General features: G+C 42.4%; 1 protein-coding gene across 1 annotated transcript in view; it reads right to left on the bottom strand.

The window, feature by feature from the left end:
* Positions 1 to 1,498, bottom strand: part of ATG7 (autophagy related 7) — a 301,957-nt gene extending 300,459 nt beyond the window's left edge. The window contains exon 1 of the mRNA XM_039547597.1: positions 1,411 to 1,498. The gene's annotated coding sequence lies outside the window, so the exon portion shown is untranslated. The remainder of the gene's footprint in view (positions 1 to 1,410) is intronic.
* Between the last annotated feature and the right edge of the window lie 15,073 nt (positions 1,499 to 16,571).

The raw sequence follows: 16,571 nt of genomic DNA, 5'->3' as shown, positions 1-16,571 counted from the left end.
ATCTGACGAAGTGGGTATTCACCCATGAAAGCTTATGCTCCAATACGTCTGTTAGTCTATAAGGTACCACAGGACTCTTTGCCACTTTTTTCATGAACCCTTAAGAATCTGTGTAATAAATGTAAGTGTTATAAATACTGAGTTTTGGCACATTCTGCAGCTAAGACATCACCTTACATCTGTAGGAACAATAACCACAATATCATTCTTAATTTAAGAGCAGAAAACAATTAAGGAAGAGGCAGCAAAGAATCCTGTGGCACCTTATAGACTAACAGATGTTTTGCAGCATGAGCTTTCGTGGGTGAATACCCACTTCTTCGGATGCAAGCAGTGCATCCGAAGAAGTGGGTATTCACCCACGAAAGCTCATGCTGCAAAACATCTGTTAGTCTATAAGGTGCCACAGGATTCTTTGCTGCTTCTACAGAACCAGACTAACACGGCTACCCCTCTGATAATTAAGGAAGAATATTCATAGCTTTGCTGTACCCCAGAACCAGGTCTCCCTACAATTTCAGTTTCTTATGTTTGGCATTTGTCCTGATGTCTACCACTATTGGCACTAAAATGCAAACATCAAAGATATAACCCATGAAATCATAAAGAACAGCGTGGAATATTTGAATACATAGGTTTTTTAAGTTGTGTGTTCCATCTTTAACAGTTTAGGTAAATTAAACAAAATCATTGTAATACAAGTTAATGAAACCACAAAATAAAAGGAAAGATATAAAATAGAAATTACTTTTAAAAATGTATTTTACAAATTTCAGAAATTACTTTACAACCATGATCAATGAATTTTCTTTTATTTCAAAATCATCAGCACTCCTAATGCCACAATCGTCCTACCACTTTCAAAAGCACTTATTCATATCTTTTTGTATCAAAACTTATTTTCATCAGATTAATACCTCACTATTTTCTAAGTAGTTTTCTGAGCTCTCTTCTATTTAGGTTGTGTACCAACAGTGCAAAAGGCTTATAATCAAAATACCAAATACAAAAATCTTTAGATCCCTAATTAAATTGAAATTAATATTTTTAATGAAAACATAGCAATAATTTTAAGAGATTAAGGGCAGATTTTTAAAATTATACAAGCACTTTTGATTTCCAAGGGAGTTATGCACCTAAGTAGTTTAAAAAATCTGGCTCTAAGTTTAAGAAGCACTCTCTTTTTCTTCCAAAAAGGACTCTTTGATTATACAGTATATTCTCACAGGACCATATTGTGTCACTGATTTTTCACAAAACTCCCACTGATTTATATGTACAGGTTGATGGTCCTCATCCAATACCATCTCCTACAAAACTGCAAGGAGATGCTCTGTAGTTTTGTTACCGGTATATCACATCCTTGTTCAGATTGAACAATTTTCTAGTTTGTGTCCCCTATAAACTCACGGGTGCTGACAGCAACAGAAGGCTTCTGTAAGATTTCTAAGCTCTTCTCCCCTTCAGTAGCTGGTCTGGAAAGGCAGTTCCTTCTCCAGGATAATTTCTGAAATCTAACAGAGCTAGATTCAGAAAACCACAGCTACACTTTTTTTGCGCAATATCTGTCTCATGCAGTCTTTCCGGTCTGTATCATGCACTCAGTTATTCTATTATTTCTAAATACAGCAAAGATGTAACATGAAATCGTATCTTCCTGGAAAATCATGCAATCCCCTTCTGACCCTTTGAGGTCCATTATCAGAGTCAGCATCAGACGTGATTTCTGCCAAGACTTCAAACACTATGTTCAGAGTATGTATACAGTCTCTCTTTCTCATACACATACATGTGCGCACACAGTTTACTCTTTACAACTGTTCTTCCTTATTTGTTAGTAAGTTTTGAGGGGCATCCTTCTATCTGGTTTTGATATTTTTCTCATTTCAGATTGAGAAAGCTGCATCAGTCTATTTATAGTGTTCCACACTATGTTAACTTTGTGAACACATATTGGACTGCATCATTGCATTTATGTGTTTTTAGCACCAGCTGGATTTTTCGGTAGCGTGGATGCGTATTATTTAACAGTGTCTCAAATCATGTACTGTTATACAGCAAGGTTTAATATCTATATCTATATATTGATAGCTATATCTTAGTTTTAGACATTCTAATTTTATCAGATTGTGGATTTTCTATCATGCTGTGGAATTATCACTATCAAGACAGCTTTACTTCATTTTGCATGTTGTACCATAGTGTCTGTCTGAATATGATTTTTTTGGCCTATCCCGTCCTTTGAAAACCTAGATATTTCTTGGGCACATGGTTACCACACATGTACATTTTGCTAATGTCATATATTTATGTCAATCACTATTACTTGTGATTTGTGAATATCTGTACAGCAAATATCAGAACAGAGACATCTAGTGGATGGTGCATACAAGTACCGGAAAACTCTTTTAAAGAAACAATATTAAACAACCTCTGAAATTTCCCAAAAACATTTATTTTAAGAATACGCCAAATAAAACAACCAGGTATCAAGACTTTTAAAAAATAAATTCAGGTTTAATTCCTTAAGACTCCAATTCAGCAAGGTACTTGAAGTAAAAAGGCCTATTCCTATGCTTGAAGTTAGGCACACCTTAAGTACCTTGCTGAATCAGTCTAAGAATGGCTCATCCTATAGATGTTCTACAGTAATAAGCAAATATTAGTTTACTTAGCCTGGTAATAATAATAATACATCTGTGCTCTAGTACTTATTCCTCCAGTTACGGATGGGTACATTTTAATAGGATGGTGCAAGCAATAACATTGAAAGTAATTAATTTAAGCAACATACAAAGCCTCTGCAAGACATTCCTTTCCACCTTGATTTATGTTATTAACAACCCCTTTTAAAGAAATGCAAATAGTTTGCCTAAAGGGCCTTCAGCATTAATACTGTGAAAAGTTTTAATAACTTATAAACCAAATAGAGATGCAAACAAGTTTTCCACAGAAATCTATTGCATACTGAAAAATGGAAAAGTACCTGTTTAAGGCCTTTTCTACATTCATAACATAAGTCAATTAACTTCCCAACCACTACATACTCTCGAAATAAAGATGTTTGATTACAGCCACCAGATGATCCAAATACTTCTCCAGTTAAAAAGCTAGTATTTTGACAATGTGCTGAAGTCTTCTGTGTTTACGGGAACACCACTGATAGACTGTACATCTATAAGAAACACTCATCTTAAAAATCAGATTTTGTAAATAAACCAATTTATCTGTTATTAGTAACATCCAATGTTTTTAAGCGTGAAAGAACTTCAAGTTGTCACTTTTTGCATTTCTTTCAACTTGTAACTAAACTCAGCAATGCCAGTCTCATATTCAAGTTCTCACTGCTGCAAGATTTGGGCCTCTAACCTGGCATGGCTATGTTTGGTTATTTAATTTTTGTTAAAGATATTTTAACAGTGGAAACATTTCTATTGAACCTGGATTTTATAAAAGATTTAGACACCATTTTAATTTGAAAATAAATGTAGTTTGACAGTTTGTGGACTGGCTGTGCCAGAGGTAGCTTTTAAGACCTGCAGGTGGGGTCTGAAAGATAGCTACTTCAAGTGATGGGGAAGAATTCCTCCTGGCTTCTCCAGCCTAGACCTAACTCAGAGCAGTGCTAGAAAAGTTTGACACCGACTCTGTATCACCACCTGCTGTCTTAGAGCTGGCTCAGAGGGACATGCTGAGACCTAGGGGCCTGGACCTGGGTTCCTCCAACACCTGTTGAGCAAGCAGAATAGCCAGGACAAGGGCAGGTACCGGGGCTAGGGGTAGCTGGACCCCAGGGACCAGGAACCCCCCCAGGGAAGGGGAGCCAAGGAGAAGTGGAACCCCAGAGGACAGGGAGACCTGCAGCCGGGTACGGGGTGCACTGCCTGTTGGGGAGGACTCCCAGGATCCGCTTGCCTAGCTCCCTGTGCCGCCACTCCCGTCCTACCAGCCCCACCAAAGGCAAGAAGGCCATCTACTCTCACTCCTTCCCCACTATGGGCTACTCACCAGCTTCACCGCTATTTACTTCTGGCATCACTTCCTGGCACAGTCAAATGATGTCACCACCCCTTGAAGTGCCTCAGGGCGAGCGTTCTCAGCCATGACACTGAAGTAGATCATATAACCAAAAGAGAGTGTGGTGAGCTGATGTGCATATGCATGGGGTTTGTACCAAATGGAGGTGTGGCATTTACTGGGTGCAGTACTGCACTGTCACCCATTATAGGTCTAGGTGTCCTAACAGCCACTGCCAACATTACCCCCCCTCACACACATTTGCTGCATGGTAATCTTGGCACGTTGTAGAATTCAGCATGTTGTATCGTGACATAGCACTGCCCTGGCAGAAATCAGCATATTGTGACATGATAACTGTGATGTTGCACCCCATAATGCTTTATAGAAATATGCTTATGAGTGTAGATATGACATAACTGGAATATGTTTTACGCTAGATATGCCATGTAACATATCTTTGCAAAGGTTATGTTCTACTGAATGTATTCATCCTGTTTGTATGCATGTATCATTTTTATATCTGAAGTTATGAGAGTTGGCTCTATGCTTGTATTTAAAGTGTTTGCTGTAGGAAGCACAAAAGGCAGATTTGGTCAACAGTGTGTGAAGGGGTTATTCAGGTAATTAGGAGTACTTAGCTAACAATGGACCCTGATGGACACCAATCCACATCTGAGCTTACCTGGGAACCTTCGGGCTAACATGGGCAATCGCATCAGCCTGTAAAGAACTGAGTCATGCATGGACATGTGACTTGCCCATGCAACTACAAAACTCCATCCTGTAGTTGTGATTCTACACAGGGGAAGAGAGGAGTTTCCCCCCGCAAGGAAAAGACTATATAAGCCCCTGGAAACTCCTCCATTTTGTCTGAAATACTCTAGTAGCCAGCTGTTCAGAACTTGCTTGGTTTTTTGTTTGTAATTTCTGCTTGCTACTAGTGCCCATTACTGCAATGAAAAGCAAAGAAACAGGCTAGATGAGGTAAAACCTTTTATTGGTCCAACTTCTGTTGGGGGAAGGTATGGGCTCTGCAGGGTAGGGACATCTCTTGTTGTGTGTTTGCACAATGCCTAACACAATGGCACCCTGATCTCAGTTGGCACTGTATCAGGGTAGTCACCTGCTCCTGCCTGGGAAGGGTTAGAGCCAGCCCTGCAGAGAGCTGGGGCTGTGGAAGGAAAGAGCTGGGTTGATTGGGGGAAGCAGCTGCAGCTGGGCCACGCCCCAATCAGAGCCCAGCTGGCTCTATAAAGAGGCAGGGAGCCAGGAGCTTAGCACTCTCCCTCTGCCTGTAGAGAGCTAGATAAGGTACCTAGAGTGGAGCAGGGCTGGGGAAAGGCAGAGGAGCTGGGAAGCTCCTGCCTGGAAAGCCCCAGGCTGCGGCCTAGCATTAGGCCAAGAGGTACTGGGAGTTGCAGGGGGCAGCCCAGGGGTAGGCAAAGGCAGCAGGTCCAAACCCCTTTGCCGATGATGAGTGGCTGATACTGCAGTCTGCCCCAGTGAACAGGGGCTAGATGGAGACTGGTCAGTAGCCAATACTGAGGCAAAGTGGGGATAGTGGGGTGGGGGTTTCCCTGGGAGGGGGAGACCCAGTTAAAGAGGCACTGGGGTCCTGGGAGGGACACGGGGGCCAGTAGCTGGAAGGCAGATCACCGGCCTGCAGAGGGCGCTCTGGGCTGGATTGACCTAATTCCCAGGATAACCAGCAGGAGGCGCCACAGGGGTGAGTCCTCTCATCTACAGGCACCAATGAGCACTGCTGGAACACAAATAAGAATACAGGAGAACCTCAGAGTTATGAACACTTCTGGAATGGAGGTTGTTCATAACTCTGAACAAAACATCATGGTTGTTCTTTCTAAAGTTTACACCTGAACATTGACTTAATACAGCTTTGAAACTTTACTATGGAGAAGAAAAATGCTGCTTTCCCTTTATTTTTTCAGTAGTTTATATTTAACACAGTACTGTACTATATTTGCTTCTTTTTTTGTCTCTGCTGCTGCCTAATTTGCGTACTTCCAGTTCCAAATGAGGTGTGTGGTTGACTGGTCAGTTCATAACTCTGGTTTTCACAACTCTGAGGTTCTACTGTCATGAGAAAAACTTCTGCTCAAAGCAGATTTTGTTTCCTCACAAAATAAAGGTCAATTAAGGGTTTAAATTTCATTTCCCTTCAACAGTCATATGGACTAGGGCTGTCAGTTAATCGCAGTTAACTCACACGATTAACTCAAAATTTAATGGCAATTAAAAAATTAATCACAATTAATCGCACTTTTAATCGCACTGTTAAACAATAGAATACCAATTGAAATTTATTAAATATTTTGGATGTTTTTCCATATTTTAAAATATATTGATTTCAATTTCAACACAGTATAGAAAGTTGACAGTGCTTACTTTATATAATTTTTATTACAAATATTTGCATTGTAAAAATGGCAAAAAAATAGTGTTTTTCAATGCACCTCATACAAGTACTGTAGTGCAATCTCTTTATCATGTAAGTGCAACTTACAAATGTAGATTTTTTTGTTACATAACTGCACTCAAAAACAAAACAAGTAAAACTTTAGAGCGTACAAGTCTACTCAGTCCTACTTCTTGTTCTGCCACTTGCTAAGACAAATATGTTTGTTTACATTTACAGTGTCACCTGAAAGTGAGGACAGGCATTTGCATGGCACTTTTGTAGCCAGCACTGCAAGGTATTTATGTGCCAGATATGCTAAACATTCATATGCCCCTTCATGCTTTGGCCACCATTCCAGAGGACATGTTTCCATGCTGATGATGCTTGTTAAAAAAATAATGCATTAATTAAATTTGTGACTGAATTCCTTGGGGGAGAATTGTATGTCTTCTACTCTGATTTACCCACATTTTGCTATATATTTCATGATATAGCAGTCACATAAGAACGGCCGTACTGGGTCAGACCAAAGGTCCATCTAGCCCAGTATCCTGTCTACCAACAGTGGCCAATGCCAGATGCCCCAGAGGGAGTGAACCTAACAGGTAATGATGAAGTGATCTCTCTCCTGCCATCCATCTCCACCCTCTGACAAACAGAGGCTAGGGACACCATTCCTTACTCATCCTAGCTAATAGCCATTAATGGATGTAACCTCCATGAATTTATCCAGTTCTCTTTTAAACGCTGTTATAGTCCTAGCCTTCACAACCTCCTCAGGCAAGGAGTTCCACAAGTTGACTGTGCACTGTGTGAAGAAGAACTTCCTTTTATTTGTTTTAAACCTGCTGCCCATTAATTTCATTTGGTGGCCCCTAGTTCTTGTATTATGGGAATAAGTAAATAACTTTTCCTTATCTACTTTCTCCACATCACTCATGATTTTATATACCTCTATCATATCCCGCCTTAGTCTCCTTCTTTACAGGCTGTAAAGTCCTAGCCTCTTTAATCTCTCCTCATATAGGACCCGTTCCAAACCCCTAATCATTTTAGTTGCCCTTCTCTGAACCTTTTCTAATGCCAGTATATCTTTTTTGAGATGAGACCACATCTGACGCAGTATCTCGGGTGATGACGCAGCATATTTTGTTCATTTTAAGAACACTTTCAGGGCAGATTTGACAAAACACAAAGAAGATACCAATGTGAGATTTCTAAAGATAGCTACAGCACCGAACCCAAGGTTTAAGAATCTGAAGTGCCTTCCAAAATCTGAGAGGGACGAGGTGTGGAGCATGCTTTCAGAAGTCTTAAAAGAGCAATATTCCAATGTGGAAACTACAGAACCCAAACCACCAAAAATCTTTCTGCTAGTGGCATCTGACTCAGATGATGAAAATGAACATGCATCACTCCATACTGCTTTGGATGGTTATCAAGCAGAACCCATTATCAGCGTGGGCACATGTCATCTGGAACAGTGGTTGAAGCATGAAGGGACATATGAGTCTTTAGTAAATTTAATTCTATCTGTGTTCTTCTGTTTATAATAAGTCAGTGCTTTTCTTGTTTTTTGAAGATTAATGTATGTGTATCTAGAGCCAACTCAGTCACTCCACCATATGATAAACTTTGGTCATATATCAGTCCTTCATTCCTAAATGTAAACCTCTGGTTTTTGTTGTTGTTGTTTTTGATTTTTTGCATGATTCCTGTTTTGGGGTTTGCTTGCTGAAATATAGAGATGTTAAAAATGGGGGAAAGTAATGCTTAACACTGGCACATAAAGGGGTAAAAGGAGCTTTAGGGCCTAATTAGCCCACCAGGTTACACCTGGGTTAGGGTAGGTCAGACCTAATTTAGTATCAAGTCCAGCTGAGGAGGAGAGGGATCATTCTATGAAGGCAGGCTCAAAGCAACCTAGAAGAGAGGACTTTGGAGCCAGGAGGAAAAAACTGTATGAGGATACAGAACGCCATAGCATGAGTAATAGAGGCTGCAGCCTGGTGAGAGATGATGATGAAAAAACTGGGAAGTAGGAGTAGCCTAAGGAAGCAGTGAGGGATTGTAAAGAATAATCTTTTGCTTCTGAATGCAGGCTCCCTGGGCTGGAACCCAGAGCAGAGAGCAGGCCTGGGTTCTTCCCCAGCAAGAGAGGATATACAAGTGTCACAAAATGTCTGGTCCCTTTAAATAAAACAGGTGTAGTACCCCTGTGCTAGGACAGGTGCTTCCCAGTTTTGCCAGTAAGAGGGTGGGGCAGCTGCCACTAAGGAAGCAGAAACAGCAGGAAATTCCCTGGGAGGGGGAAAAAAAAACTGGGAGCCTGCTGAAGGAAAAAGGGCCTCCAGGGAGAAGTCCCTGAGTGGTGATGCTTAGCTAAAAGAGCACAGAAGAATCCTGCAATAGGCTCTGAAGCAGGAGGGATTGAGAAGGGCAAAGGGGACAGTCCTCTGGCAGCTGAAGCCGAGGGTGGACTGAGGAACTTTGGGTGTGGTATTGGTCCTCTGTGGGCTGGGGACAAGCCTGTGTCTCAGGAGTAAAAGCGGCAAAGGGTGACTAGCAGATGGGGGCTAAAGGCCTGGCAGAAAGGTTGTTTTTTCCCTTGTTTGGATTATTCTGTTACCCTGCGAGGGGACTGAACTGAAAACTGACCTGGCTGGAGGACTGGGCTATAGAAGCAACAAATCCCTGGAAAACCAGAGTCCTGGAGTAGAAGAGCTCAGGCAGTGCCACATCCTGACTCCATGGGGGTCCAATGATGAGTATCTCCCCTCCCCTTCATAAATAGCAATATGATCATAAAAGTGTGATTTGATTTACCAAGAAAAGAAAAGGAAAAAGAAAAAAAAGAAATAGAATAGCTCCAGGGTCCACAGCACTGCACTTTCATAAGCAAAGACTGAAATTAGCCTTAAATCAAACATATAATTTCAAATTAAATGCAACATGCACCTTATGTCTAGTATGCTTCCTTACACCTACCTGCTGAACTTCCAAAGCTTTCTTTCACACTATACAATTATTGTTTTACTATGTTTATAGAAACTTATTTTTAAAACTCATCCTTTAATGAGTAAGTTCTGAACTGAAATCATAGCATTTTCCACAAGATTGTCAGACAATCAAGTTTTTATGAAGCCGCTGATTCTCAAATAACTACGGTATACATGAAAATAGTAGTAGAAGATTAAGAATCATGTTAAACTCTTTGGGAACATAGTATTATCCAATAGACTTTGTCTTGTAGCCGTCTGAATATAAACAGTCTGTACAGGAACATTCTTTATCTGGATGTGACCTCTGTTAGTATTATCTTCATCAACAGGTACAGTCATAAAATCTTGACTGTAGGTCCTTATCTAGTTCATAAGTTTTATATTATCACTGAAATACATTTTATAATAGCATCGATTCATAAATTTTCTCTAGCAGATTTCCCTCATGTTCTTCTCACGTGCTCTCACATACACCTGCTTCTTTGCCAGAAAGGAAGTGTGTACTAATAATAGTAGTTAGAGATGGGGTTGACTCCCATTAGCTTCATGCAGATTCAATATTCTGTTAACAGACCACAGATCATGTAAATTTTTTCCATGGGTTTTATTGAGGTTTCTAATATGAACATGTACATGTTATAGCTACATGACCAAAGCTGTTAGACAGTAAACATCTTTAAGATTCTACCAGCAGAAAGTTACAGAACCTAATCTGTATGAAAGAGTACAAAGTGTTGGGCTTCATGATTCTGCCACACTTAACCTGGCTGCTTATGTAAAAATCTCTATTACATGAATTAAAATGACTTTGAATTCTTCCAAAGTAAGCCCAGTGAGGGTCCATTTTGTGTAACAGACACATAAGAAGCATGTGGTACATGTACTGTATCTATCAGAGAAGTGATATTCTTTCAGAACATGGACAATTGGCTTAGTTGCTACATGGTTTCAGATGGTGGAGATCAATTGTGCATACTTAACTCCACACAAAATTGGGATGAGGCTTCAAAGGTAAAGGATTGCCCCTTTGTGATGGTTTACCTGTTATTTCTCTGGCAGAGGGCAATTTTAGAAGGAAAAGCAGAGATTTTCTTCATTGTACTAAGTTTAATTCCTTTAGGATCACACATTAATGAGTTTTGTTCCCTTAGTGTTACTTTTATTAAAGTTCTTTTTTGTGGGAAGTGAAAGAACAACTCTAGCTTCTTTTTAATATTTCCTTTATGGCATCAGGGAGTATAAATGTGATGGATCACCTTTGAAGATCCAGAAAGTATAATAGAAACTCACTTGTTATACATGTGCATCTGTTAAAGGATTACAGTTTCTGTGTATATCAACACTATTTCAGAATGATGGTGCCTGCTGCAATTGAAAGCTGTTAAAGAACAGACCTATTACCAATAACTTGCTGATTAACTATTAGTTAGTTTGGTGCTTAAGAAATGTGCCAGACTGCAGTATTGGAGGCAGACACCCTGGCCAAGATCCTCAAGGGTGTTTAGCCACCTGACTCCCAATGATTTAAGTGGAAGCTAGAAGCCTAAATACCTTAAAGGATCTAGGCCCCTTTGTTTATCCCACACCATTGGTATGCCATACGTAGTGACAAATGCAAGCTTTCTCCAAATTGCTCTGTGAATCTGTTCAAAAGTGATGGTTTCTACACATGAGAAGGTTGTTTAGTCTCCATGACATCTAGATGTTGGGGCAACTCAATGTTGTTCAGTGGAATTTATCTTGCAGTGCAAAAAGTCTCCTACAGGATAGGGACAATGTTAATTTTAAGGTCACCAAACTAAACATCAAACAGGTGGTAATGAGGCTTGATTGCTATTGATCTGGTCAATATCTAAATCAATGTCCCAGTGGTGAAAGGTTTCACACTCCATTACTAACCAGTATTACCAACTTCAAGAGGCTGAAAACCATGCGTTAGAGCACAAAAAAATCACGATTGGCCTAAAAATTGAGCTTAAAAAGAATCATTTGCTTTTGCCTACTCTTTCACTCTTATGAACTACCTCTTCCTGCCCCTGGTGTGTGCGCATGACAAGTACAGGCTGTATTTTCAGCTTATAACACATACAAAATGTGAACACATGAATATGTAGGCACCAGTTCCACTGTGCCCCTGACTCCTGCCCTCCCACTGTCTAGACACCTCTCTGCTCCCCACTGGCAGGCTCCTATAGCCCCTCTCATGCCATTCCAACTCAGCCCCAGCAGGCTCATTTAGACCTCTCTGCATGGCTCCTGCAGTCTGCCCCCTCCCCATCCCACCTTGCATTCAGCCATGCCAGGCTTCTTAGCCCAAATCCACAGGCAGATCCCACAGCCTCCCCTCTCTTGGTAGGCCCCAGTAACCAGGCCCTGTCACCAGCCTTCCAGAAAGGGGGATTCCCTTGGACTCTTTCTTACAGCAACTATTCCCCTTCCCAGCTGCTCTGAGGCTCTGTCTTGCACAGGGGACCCCAGAACTGTTGGCTGCCTGCAGCACAGTGGCCTCTAGCAGCGGACCGGGAAACTGCACGCAGCTTAGGAAAAATTCCCTGGGCTGCCAGCATTTTCTCATGAGAGCCCCTGAAAGATGGGCTCGAATCATGACACTTGCAGTAATAGTGTGAGTGCTGGTGACACTGTAATCCCCTAACCCAGCCATACACAGCGGAAGTAGCAGCCTCCTTTTCTACAAAGATGGTTAACTTTTTTCATAATGGTAATATTTCCTAAACTTTTTAATAGGAAAAATAAATGCAAACAAGCTGCTGGGATCCAATTGCTTTTTGGACGTCTGCATTTCAGTACTATAGTGGGATGTACAATATACTCCATGGGTAGAAAATAGGCTTTTTTTCTAACTAGCCAATAGATGTCACTGCTGCTACAGAAGAAATCCCACAGATATAATTTTCTGACAGTTGGAGGCAGGTGCGTGTTCCTACCCTACTCATAACAAAGTGACACACTCAGAGTTAAAGGCACCCTTCCTGGGGCCTTGCTTATTAACAAAGACTCTTTCAAAATAATAGTACAGGACACCCCAGCTTGGCTGCCAATATGGTTACTTTACACCAGGCTTCACTGTCTTTCCCTCAACTATCCCTATCCCAAACCCTAGTTTTCTCTTCCTAAGGCCTACTCTCACCTCCCTTATATCCACAGTCAGCTGTATGGTTTATACATTCCCAAGAAGGGACTATTATGACCATGTAGTTTGCTCTTCTGCATAACACAGTGATTCCTACAGTGGAGAAAATTATTCTTCATCACTGCGCAAGAGAACAGTATCAAGCACAATAAATTAGTTCTTAACCTTTAGGCAGGACCCTCCTAAATCCCCCTCCAGTCTAGCCCTTTAGCAATATGGAAAAGGTATAGTGCTCACAACCTCCTGACACTTGTTTGTGGAGGGTTGAGAACCCCTGAACTTTTAGAGAGACATCCAGTATCAATTGAAAGGCTCCAAGTGATGATGAATTTTATTAAGATGATGTTTAAAAAAAAGTGAATGATACAGAGTTTAAGCGTAGAAGTTTCTGGTTATCAGGAAATAGCGTACAGATTATTGAGGGGTGCGAAGTTTGATTTAAGATTGGGTGGCATAAGGAATACATAATCTGCAATATCCCCAGTTTGGGGTCAAAGGTTAACAGGTCAAAGAACAGACATTGAGATATGAGGGTATGTTGTTGATAATGGCTATGTTCAGGTGTGGAGTATAATAAGTGGATACAATGACGAGGATGGGTTGACCCTCATTTGGTGAGATTTAACGTTCAGTGAGTTTATGATTCCAGTTCATATGCTCCAATGGAAAAAGTCTCCCAGTCCCTTTCTTGTAGTTGATGCATGATGTCATTCCGGCTCACGCCTCCTGGTACTGTCGGTGGCTGGTGATGTGTTCGATGTAGATGTCCCTGGACCATCGGATGGTGTCTGAGGCCATGAGGCACTGCATGAGCTGTGCATAGCATCGACCAATCCCACAGGTCCGTAGCACACGCTCATTGCAGGGGTCCCAGGTGCCCAGGGCTCCAACGATCAGGGTGTCCATCTGCACCTCATAGCCCTTCGCTCTCAAGGGGTCGGCCAGGGGAGCGTACTTTTCCAGCTTATGATCTCAGGCTTCACAAAAGGTCAGGGTCCTGTTCTCAAAGGAGACCATGATGTCGATGAGGATGATCTTTTTCTGGGCCTCGTCAGTGATGACGACGTCAGGTCGTAGCTGGCTGTCGGTACCAGGGATGGCGCAGTTCACAGAGAACTCCCCTAGTCACGGTGCGATGGCTTTCACCAGGCGGTTCTGGGTGGCGTTGTGGCACAGCTGCCAGGCTCTGGAGTGGGGCTTGCAGCTGCACAGGACGTTGGGCAGGATCTCGTTTGAGTAGCCGCACTTTCTGCAATGCTTGTCTCGGTTCTCGTGGCGGACGGCTCCATTGAGCGGGACATAGTTGAGCTGGGCACGATGGATGAACTGCCAGTCGGCGAAACAGGTGAAGCCACCCCTGGCAAGGAAGCGATTGCTGGTGTCCCACTTGCTGGTCAACTCGAAGGCTTTACCCTGGTCCGGTTTATGCTTCAGGGTTTCCACGTACAGCAAGTGGATGGTGGACTTCAGGGTCCTCTCCAGCATGCCCCTGGTGCTCGGGGTGATGATGGTGTTGTCGTCAGACCTGATCTGCGGCACCAGAATTCCCAGCTCCTGGCATTCCTTGCACCACTCCCAACGGCAGCCAACGCACTTCCTCAGGCGACGCATGGTGTTGCGAGCTCGGGACACAGTGAAGCGATGTCACACCCGTCCCGTCCAAATTCACCATCCAGGGAGCCGCTCAGGAACGTGGCGATGTCTTGGCTGGAGGGGGCTTTGCCGATCTGCTTCTTTGTCACGTCATGCAGGGTGTTCACTGCGATGTTCCTTACCATGGCGTCGGGACACCGGTATACTGTTCCAATGGTAAATTACTTTCACTGTTAAAAAGTTGTCATTTCCAAATTGAATTTTTCTGCCTTCAACTTCTGTCTGTGTATCTTGTTAAGCTTTTGCTAGATTACAGAGCTCCCTAACCTCAGATATTTTCTCTCTGTGTAGATATTTAGAGAGCACAATCAAGTCACCTCTTAAACTCCTCTTTGATAAGAAGTTCAATCTATTCAGCTTGTCTTTCATTGGAAGATGTGGTTTTCTGGACCTCAAGCCAGCCATTTAGTAAAGTGCACATTTAATGGGTCTTCATTTAATACTGAGTTCTTTAAATACATTTGAGAGTGTTAAGGATCTTAAGGCAGATAAGGTAACTGAAGGAGGATGATAATACTGTGCATTTGCATCGTACCTTTCATCTCAGGGTTTCAAAACACTCTGCAGTCATTACTTAAGTCACACATTACCCCTGGGAGGTAGGTAAATCTTAACACTAATTTTGCAGATGAAGAGAGTGAGGCACAGAGAGGTTCTGACTTATGCAAGGTCACTTAGCAAGTCTGTGGCCATGCAGGAAATATAACCCAGGAGTCCTTACTCCCAGCTACCCTCTAATCATTAAACTACAATCTTCCTCTGTATTGTAATACAGTAAAGGGGTAATAACAGAAAAGGCAGGTAAAAGCCGCTCTTCCCTTTTACTGTATCTTCCCTTCACCCCATCTCTCATCCCTAGGGTTACCAGATAGCAACTGTGAAAAAACGGGACACGGGGTGGGGGGTAATAGGCACCCATCTAAGAAAAAGTCCCCAAAAATGGGACTGTCCCTTTAAAATGGGACATCTGGTAACCCTACTCCACCCCCCCCACACTCCTCCACTAACTCTTTGCCTGGCTATAATGAAAGACCTTGGCTGCTAGGCTAATTGAGCACTGTCAGATGCACCCGCCTCCTGTTTGTCAATCAGGAAACAGTAACATCTCTCTGTGGCTGGCAAATGTGCCAAGATAGCAGTGGGGAGGACAGCCACTTTTTAAATTTTACACTGAATGTTGGAGATAGCTCTGAAAATGAGACCATTCATCTTCCTGACTGCAAGGTATGCCTAAATATTTACTCTCCACACACCCACCTTTCCGGTATGTCTACACATTGGCTGGGGGTGTACTTCCCAGTTCCAGTAGACAGATACATGCTAGCTCTGCTCAAGCCAGTGCACTAAAAATAGCACTTTGGCTGCAGTGGCTTGGTCTAGCTGCCCAAGTACATACTCAGGGGGTTGGACGAGTTTGTACTTTGTAGCTAGCCCAAACCACTGCCTGTGCTGCTGCAGCAACATTGCTAGTTTTAGCACGCTAGCATGAGAAGAGGTAGTGTGTGTCTGTCTGCTCGTGCTGAGAAGAATCTTCCCAGCTGCTGCACTGACAACTGTAACTACAGCTGTTAAAGTAGTCTGGTCATTGTATTTCTTATAGAAGCGGATAGTATAATAGCAGAGGGTCAAGAGTCATCTTAGTACCTGTGGAAATATCCATCCCAAAGGGATGAACAATAGATGAGATTCTCTTTGCAAAGATTCTTTCAAATATTCCCATCAGGGGATGATGTGCCCTCGTCATAGTGTGATGCGATAGTCACATAAAATATGGCCAGAAATGCTCCCCACTCTCCGTATGACCCAATTTTGGTGTAATTGTTCGGGTACACTGCAAGCCTGGCTGTAAACAGGCCTTTCACATATGCCACCGCATACACATTCTCTAAAGCAGTGGTTCTCAAACCTTTTTTTGAATGGAGGTGCAGACCCCTTTGAAAATCTAAGCCCTGGTCTACACTATGAATTTAGGTCAAATTTAACAGCGTTAGGTCAATTTAACCCTGACCCGTCCCCACGATAAAGCCATTTTTGTCAACTTAAAGGGTCTTAAAATTGATTTCTGTACTCTTCCCCAACGAGGGGATTAGCGCTGAAATCGACATCGCCAGGTCAAATTTGGGGGTAGTGTGGATGCAATTCGATGGTATTGGCCTCTGGGAACTATTCCTGAGTGCTCCATTGTGACTGCTCTGGACAGCACACTCAACTCAGATGCACTGGCCACGTAGATAGGAAAAGCCCCGCAAACTTTTGAATTTTATTTCCTGTTTGGCCAGCGTGGAGAGCTGATCAGCACAGGTGACCAGGCAGAGCTTATCAGTAG

This window comes from Mauremys reevesii, linkage group 7 (assembly GCF_016161935.1).
Source record: "Mauremys reevesii isolate NIE-2019 linkage group 7, ASM1616193v1, whole genome shotgun sequence".
In the NCBI taxonomy this organism is placed as follows: domain Eukaryota; kingdom Metazoa; phylum Chordata; order Testudines; family Geoemydidae; genus Mauremys; species Mauremys reevesii.
This window is presented reverse-complemented; position numbering and strand designations above follow the sequence as displayed.